This window comes from Brassica oleracea, chromosome C9, assembly GCF_000695525.1.
Source record: "Brassica oleracea var. oleracea cultivar TO1000 chromosome C9, BOL, whole genome shotgun sequence".
Taxonomy (NCBI): domain Eukaryota; kingdom Viridiplantae; phylum Streptophyta; class Magnoliopsida; order Brassicales; family Brassicaceae; genus Brassica; species Brassica oleracea.
Window position 1 is genome coordinate 31,071,330 of NC_027756.1, and position 9,252 is coordinate 31,080,581.

Genomic DNA, 9,252 nt, shown 5'->3' on the forward strand with positions numbered 1-9,252 from the left:
CCAGTCAATGAATTTGTGAAACGGCACATTGCCTTACTCCTAACATTGTTGAAGCCATAACAGTAAATCTAAATTACATTGATTTTGTAAATCCAGCATCATAACGTCTCAAGTCGTCATTCAGTTTATGTTACTGATATTCTCCTTTACGTTCCACAAACCAATATTTCTACTATGAGAAAAAAGAAGCAAACAAACTGATTATAATAATAACTAAAATAAACTAAACATAAATTACTTTTAATTTAACATTTTAATGGATAAATGCCAAATGTAGTAAACGATTGTGATTCATTTGTATTAGCAACCTGAACACATCACTATGGGAATGAAATAATTAAAAATAAATCGTGAAACATATGTTTAACAAAAAATATTACAAATCACACCAATATAAATATAAATTTCAACCATTATATTTCACTAAACTAAACATGGAATAACAGAATAAAACATACGAATCCGGCGCTACGCGCCGGAATACCACTAGCTATATTAATATCTCTTTTTTAATATCAAGATTATTAATGATTGAAAAATGTAATGTGACCAACTCTAGTAGATAGTCCATTTAAAAAAAAAAAGAATCACACATGAAAGAGAAGTCATGACTCCTTTTTTAATCTAATATATATATATATATATATATATATATATATATATCTTTGCTCACAATGGAAGGAAGATGAATTGACTATCACTTTGTGCCTAAGTTATATCTTTATTGTAAATTGCAAACTATTATGGTAATGAAAATATCAAATATATCAATATAATATTTAAATTATCCCGATATTAGATAGCTGGATAAAGTTGTAGAGATTTTTATATATGACTAGTTGGGATACAAAATGAGCTAGCAATGCATAAAATCAGGCACTAGTTGACGATAGGGGAATCGATTATTGTCTTATTGATGTACGTAAAATATAATTGGTATATGACTTTTTCATAAATATTGATTTGAATATGTGTACTTGTTAATAGATAACACATGGAATACAAATTTTGAAACAACTTTGTCCACTATAATGGTGACTTTTTTGTTTGATAACCCGGAAATACCTGATCGATCGGGGCCTAACCGACTAATTTTTTTAGGAGCTTATCTACTAGCTTCAGACATATCTTGTTGCTTGTAATAGAAATTAGGTGTGTCAATTAGCCACAAAAAAGTAAATTTGAATTTGATAGGTTTCTAACCGAGATTATTAACACATTTCCAAGTTCGTCGTACTACTAGACTATGCTTGCGTAGTTTAACGGTGATTTCCTCATAACTAAATTCTAATATATACATGCACAAAAGCGAAGCTAATTATTCAGCCACAATACTCCACATGCGCTTGGTTTTTCTCCCCAAAACTTTTGTTCGTCCTCGCAGCTCGTGAGATTCCATCGGTCGAATTTCAGTATCTGTATATATATTGTTGTTTATTAAAAGAGAAATATACATATTTGTCTCCTTTCATATTCACTTACCGTTACCTTTGTTCTTTAAAAAAAAAAGATAAAGTGGCAACAGGCCTGCACTTATTTTATGCAGTTAGACGTAGCGGGCACAGTGCCATAGCATTCTGTCTAAGAACGTTTAGGTTTTGTTGTTATACCAAAAATAATTTATTTAGTTTTACCAAAAAAATACATTTAGGTTAATTAGTAGTATAATTCACACTACAAGAATTTTTTTTTTTTTTACGAGGACCGTGTTCCTTGTTAATTCATCGTAATTGGGCTATTACGACGAATTAATGAGAAAGCACGTTTCTTTGTTAAACGTCCGTTATAACGGAAGTTTCGTCGTAAATGCCTCGTAACATTTACGAGGAAGAACATTCTTCGTAACACGGAAGGACGATTTCGTCGTAATAGCGTCGTTACATTTCGTTGTATAGTACTCGTTAAATTTCGATGTAACCTCCATGTAATATTTACGAGGACTTAACATGTCCTGCGATGTAAAGAACTCGTAAAATTTGCGAGGATTTTACGAGTCATTCCTTGTAAATTTCATGTAAAGTTTACAATGAATTACATTGTTTCCCATATATAAAAAATAATTATTCTTTAAAATATTATGAAATATTCAAAATTTAAAATATCTTAATTATAAAAACGCAATATGAAAAAAAAAATTTAAAAAACTAGATAAATGTCATAAAATAATATTTAAATTTATAATACAAAACGAAAGAAATTAAAAAAGCTACGGGAGCACATTCTCGAAGTTGTTGGCAGTGGCGCTCAGTTCTGGAGACTCTCGATTGTTTGATTCGGGATCCCGTTGTTGCATCCTGAGAGCCGCACGTCTGTCCTCCAACGCTCCTGCAAAGTCAGGTTACCCACCGCCATCACGTCCAGCAGATCCTTCAGGGAGTCCAAACGATCCTGTTGGGACTCCATTCGAGCCTGCATCCGAGAAATCTCCTGGTCCCGTCTCGAAGAGTATGACAAAGTCGCCCTTGCAACTTCGTTAACATAGCCTATTCCCACCGTCCATCTCTTCTTTCTAGGAGCCACCTTTAAAAGCTAACATATTAATATAGTTAATTGTATTAAAATAGTTAAATTAATTTAAATAAAATTTTAAATTTTTACCTCTTCGAAAATCCTGTCGATCTTTTCTGTTCTCAATTTGACGGGTAATCCATTGGGAGACTGCTGGGTTAGTTGCATCTCCCGCTCTTCAACCCGAGCATCCACATCGTTGAAGAGTTTCTCGGATGCAGGATCGACAAAAATCCCGTCTGATGTGGCGTGAGTCATCTTGAATAAACCAGACAGAGATGGTAAGACTCTCCGTCTTCTCAAGCTAGACACATAAAGAATACATAAAATTAAATATTAAAATTAAAAATAATTAATAAATATAAATTTAAAAGAATAAAAGTAAATATTACAACTAAAACTTACATCTTCTAGAAGGATCCCGACATAGGCTTTTTGTCCGGTTCTATGAACCATGGGAAAGTGACCATCTTTATCCTTCGTTCTTCGGGAAGCGGACCAGAAGTTGGCCTTACGGATCGAGGAGGGTAGCTTCCAATAGGCGATGAGGCCATCCCATGTGTCCTTCGTGATCTCGGTGGGCTTTCCTTCGTAACCGTAGTACTCCATCTTGTCCTTCCAATCCGAGACGATGTTGCAAAGGAAGGTCTTTGCTTTCGAAACAAATTCCCTCTTCACCCTCTCTGTGATTCCTAAGGACCAGTGACACCATTGCTGAAACAAACAAAATTTTGAAAAAAATTAAATAATAAATTAATTATTAAAAATGAAAATTTATAATTAAAAAAATTACCGCAAAACATTTAAACCACGTCGTCTTAACGTGATATGGAGTCATGGTCCAGTTCAGATAGGGCCATCGAAATATTCCTTGATCGTCTCCGAAACGCTCCGGCCTACACGGTTGTTGGCCCCAAACCTGAAAATAGAACCAATTTGTTAGAAATTAAAAAAATTTCAATTTTAAAATAAAAAAATTAGTAACTTACTAATAAGTACCCGGCGGTTTACCGGGGTCCAGAATTTCCAAATCGTCTCGTCCAGGCTGGCAAGCAGATCCTCCACCGTATATCTCGCGTATGGTGCAGACGGAGGCACACACAAATCTGGATGAACTGCACGTGTTGGGACAGGCTGAGGTGCAGCAGGTGGAGCTGCTGGAGGAGGAGACATCTTAGAGGGCATTTGAGGTGGAGGAGGAGGGCTCTAAGGAACTCTCTGAGATGTCTGAGAGTCAGGAATTGCGCGGAAGATGAAGGGCTGGAAGAAGATGGCCCGGCACCATCGCCAAACATCTGGGAATAAGTAAGTGGTCAGTGCTTCCTGTGAGCCATCTAAATAATAATAAAAATATCAGAATAAATTTAATTGAAAACCGAAACATAATCTTTAAATATTGTTCTCTTACCTAAACTAACTACCTAAACTAATTACCTATAAACTAATCACCTAACTAAACTAGTCTTAAAAAAAAAATTAGAGAGACAGAGAATACCTTAGTAAGGAGAGAGAGAGGAGATTGTGAGAAGTGAACGAGGCTCGCCTTGTTCTGGCGTAGTGTATATATAAGAATGATGGCGCCTCGTAAATTCGTCGTAATGTTACAACGAAGTTACCACGCCGTGTTTTTAATGTTACGACGAATTTACCACGCCCGCGTTTTTAACGTTACGAGCCGGCGTTACATTAAGACGAAGTTACGAGCTCACGTGTTTTGACAGATTACAACAAATTTACGTGGATCGATGTTTTACGACGAAGTTACCACACCCGTATCTTTTTACGACGACTTTACTAGGAAATATATGAAACCCCTAAAATCAAATCTCTAAACCCCAAAGTTACATATCTATAACATCATCATCTCCTTTACACCTTCATCCTCTATATCAAATATCTTAAACCCTTAATTCCAAATTTATTTTTTAAAACCCAAAAGAATAAGTATTATATAAAACAACATTTGTTACACATACATTAAGTCTATTAGTTAACTGATAAAAAAACATTTGTCACATATATTACATCATTTTGATTCGTTTGAGTTCTCATCAATATCAGTACAATGATCATCGTCGCTTCCATTAAACTCGTCTTCACGTGCTTCGTCTGTAACATCTTGGGGGAAGATCTTCATACTGACGGTTATCCGGGATGATTTGAAGGATTTCATCAGTTTGTTAATATCAGCCAAATCTATATTATAATGAGGCAGTTGCCTCATTCTTGTGCCGCCACGTCAGCGGTCAGTGGGTCCCACTTTTAAAAAGTGTGAAAAAAGTGTCAAGCTTGTGGCTCGAACCCGAGTTATTGAGATATAAACACCAACATTTATACCACTAAACTAAAGGATACTTTGTACATTGATGACCGAAACTTCTATATTATAATGAGGCAGTTGCCTCATTCATGTGCCGCCACGTTAGCAGTCTGTGGGTCCCACTTTTAAAAAATGTGAAAAAGTGTCAAGCCTGTGGCTTGAACCCGAGTTATTGAGATATAAACACCAACATTTATTCCACTAAACTAAAGGATACTTTGTACGTTGATGACCGAAACTATATTATAATGAGGCAGTTGCCTCATACCTGTGCTGCCACGTCAGCGGTCTGTGGGTCCCACTTTTAAAAAGTGTGAAAAAGTGTCAAGCCTGTGGCTCGAACCTGAGTTATTAAGATATAAACACCAACATTTATCCCACTAAACTAAAGGATACTTTGTACATTGATGACCAAAACTTCTATATTATAATGAGGCAGTTGCCTCATTCCTGTGCCGCCACATCAGCGGTCTGTGGGTCCCACTTTTAAAAAGTGTGAAAAAAATGTCAAGCCTGTGGCTCGAACCCGAGTTATTGAGATATAAACACCAACATTTATACCAGTAAACTAAAGGATACTTTGTACATTGATGACCAAAACTAATATATATTTATGATATGAGAGTTTACTCTGTCCTTAAGGTGTATACGTATGCATTTTATAAAGACTGTGGGGTCCATGATTCTCGGTTTGGTTTAGTAATTCTGTTCTCGCGTTTGGTTTTTAAATTATATGGTATGATTTGAGTTTTCCCGTTCAATTAATGTTTTATTATGTTATTAAACACAGCGTTTTGTCGATTAGGGTTTTTTTAATTGTTCTTCGTCTCTTTACCTTTGCCGTCTCCATTCAGTTTCTCTGCAAACACCAAACATTAATCTTCCCTATTGTTCAACATATGTCTCTTGATTTACCAATTAATGTTTTCGTCAATTAATTCAGAAGTGATGTCGACCTCTCCGTTTCCTTCACGCCAAACCTATAAATTATAGATGAATCTTCAGAACCTCTGTTAGTTAATCTTCTTTATCAAGCGTTCATTGTTGCTCGACTTCTCCCATTTTTGGAACTCGAAAAACATCAAGAAGCATGGTTAATTCATGGGAAGCACTCTACTCAGGTATTGTATCGACAAAAAATTAAGAGATTATTTACTTTCATTTTTTTTTTGCTATTTGTTTCAGATTGTCTCTCATCACACTGAAGGAAATTATATGAAGTCAAAGAAGGCAAATAAGAAGTTTGATTTCAAGGTGTTCACCCTACTGTTAGAGTTTCTAACGTTGGCCACGCATTGTATGATTTTAGAGAATAGAGTATGTATTGAGAGAATAATGGTAGATTAGAGAAGATTAATGGGAGATTTGTAGAGAGATTAGGTAGTAATCATGTTTAAGAGTATTTAAGAATCATCATGAACAAGAGAGAGAGTCTAGAGAGATAATCTCAAACTTCTTAATTATTAATCTGATAAGAGTTTACAATATATATGAGGAGGCAACACTAGGATGAGGGTTTCATAAAGAGGCACTATTACAAGAGATAAGGTTTGGTTTAATTCAAACCATCCAATGAGCTTCTTCCTTGTGCATAAAGCTCCTTTTGCTTTATCCAGCTCTTCTCCAGCCTGTCACATGCGCCTCCTCTTCCCTTGCAACGGTCTGATGCCTTAGCAAAGGGAATAGGACTTTTCTTCTTCATCCAAAGTTACCCGCGTAACTAGTATAACTAGTATACTAGGATAACTAGGGTAACTTTGGTTTAACCTTTGCAAGTTACTCGGGTAACTAGTATTACTACGCCATGTACGGCCTCTTCATCATACTCAACTCCTCATGTCTTTCTCTTCTCATATATTGATCTCATCTCAACACTCCCCCTCAAGCTTAGCTTTGTGAAAGTCTAAGCTTGGATAGCGCCATGAGATCTTTCTCACTAAAAACCTCATCAAGGAAAACCCATTGGGACAAAACCTTGATGAGGGAAAAAGAGTAAAGACCTCATGACTTAGGAGATCAGTGAAACACCCCAACCCGGAAATCTTGAAAAAGACTTGAAAAATTCTAAGTAAAAATTCAGGAAATTTTCCAAGAATAAACTCAAACAAAACTCCAACTTTATTAATAAATCCGAGAAAATAATGTAGAGTAATAGTATATGATTCATAAAACACCCAATAGAAATCCCAAGTTTATAAGAAAATAAAACCCGCCCCGATGGTCTTCATTGTCCCGCGCTCCGGTCCAATCAACTACTCGTCACCTGCATCACAAAAGGAGGCATGAGCATACAAAAGTACTCAGTGAGGACGCTCAATACCGCCCACTATAGCCCAATAAGAATACTAAATCAAACTAACACCCTAGCATCCGGTTCTATCATTCTAACGTAACTAGTTAAATCCTTTTTATTTCTTAACATTTCTTAACCTTTCGACCCGAAGGCCCATAATCCTGCGGCCGAAGCCAAACCTGCGGCCGAAGCCAAACCTACGGCCGAAGCCAAACCTGTGGCCGTAGCCAAACCTGCGACCCGTCGGTCCATTACATTTCCTGAATCATTTTTCCTTAACCTTTTTCCTTAACCTTTTCCTTACATTAACTCAATTCATTTATTCTTTCCTTAAACACATTATACCTTCCTGACCTAGGTTCTCAAGATCAAACATTCATTTCTTAAGAACACGATGAATAAACTTTCCATAAACAGTTTCTATCATACATTTCCCTATGAACATGATGAACGAACTTTCCATAAACAATTTTTATCCAAGCATAAACACAATCATATCGAATCAAAACAGGACAAATAGTTCTTATTGGACTACCACGAATCACGTCCTCACCTTAGCTGAATCTCTAGGATTCGAAGACTCTGAACTTCCTAGCGTTTCTGACGAAGAACTCCTTAGCTCCTCCTCGTTTGATCCCTCTTCTCAATCTTCTCTCTCTACCAACCCGTTCTTGCTCTGATTTCTCTCTAAATATGTTTTTCTTGGTTGTGTCCTAGAAATGAGAGTTCAAGGAGTCCTTTTATAGGATTTCTCAAGCTTTCTCACCAAGTCGGGCACTTAATGCCAGTTTCCTTATTTGGCTTGGTCAAAGATCACCATCAATGACTTGACTTGATATCTTTGATTCTTTCCTTAGCTGACTCCCGCAGATCCGACCTTCCTTTGGTATTATCCCGCAATGATGGCTAGTCAAACTTTCCTTACTTGGAACCCACATTGCCCAACAGCCGAACATTCCTTAATTGGTCTTGATCTCGCTTCATGTATGTTCTGATCGTTCCATGATCAGTTTATCATCGCTCCGCTAGTTCCAAATTTATTCCATGAGCTCACTTAAGATCTGACACTTAGTTAAAATACATCTTCATACCCAATCTTCACGATTACAAGTGTATCTACACTTAGAAAAATACTCTCCTTGTAGACAAAAAACTTCTCACGGTTTATTTCCTTCAAATTTAAAAATACTCCGGGAGCGGGTCGTTATAATCAGCTCCTTCTCTTCCCAAGATCTATGAGTCCCAATCTGTTGTGAATGGACTCCATAGTCTTTTGTCTTGCTGCCTTGGTGAACACATCTGCCAACTGATCTTCACTTCTTGTATAACATGGCAAGATCACTCCCAAGACTATCATCTGCCTCGCCTTGTGGCAGTCTACTTCAATCTGCTTTGTCCTCTCATGAAACACTGAGTTTGTAGCAATGTTAATAGCCGCCTGATTGTCACAATGCATAGTCATTGGTGTTGCTTGCTCAATCTCCAAGTGCCTAAGAATCCCTTTGATTCATACCAACTCTTTGGTAAGCTTGAGCATAGCTCTATATTCAGCTTCAGCACTAGAGTATGATACAACCTTCTACTTCTTACTCTTCCAAGTAACCATGTTTCCACTAATGAAAGTGCAATATCCTGTTGTAGACCTTCTATCTGCTCTATCTCCAGCCCAATCAGCATCACAATAACCCACAACTTCAGTGCTCTTATTGACTCCCATCCATATACCAAGCCCTCGAGTTCCATTCAGGTACATGAGAACTCTCTCTACCATGCGCCAGTGATGTTCTCGTGGAGCTTGCATATGCTGGCTTACTTGGTTAACAGCAAAGCATATGTCTGGCCTGGTGATAGTCAAGTATATCACCTTCCCCACAAGCTTCCTATACATCTTTGGATCATAGAACAGCTTGCTGTCTTCAATCTCCCCCTCACGTGGAACCTTGTACCCATCCTCCTTGGGCATCTTGGCTGTTCTTCCTCCATACGCACCAGCATCCTTTAATAGATCCAATGCATACTTCCTTTGAGAGATGAATAACCCTTCCTTGGATCTGCACAGCTCAATCCCAAGAAAGTACTTCATCTCTCCCAAATCCTTTATATCAAATACTGATTTCAGAAACTCCTTGGT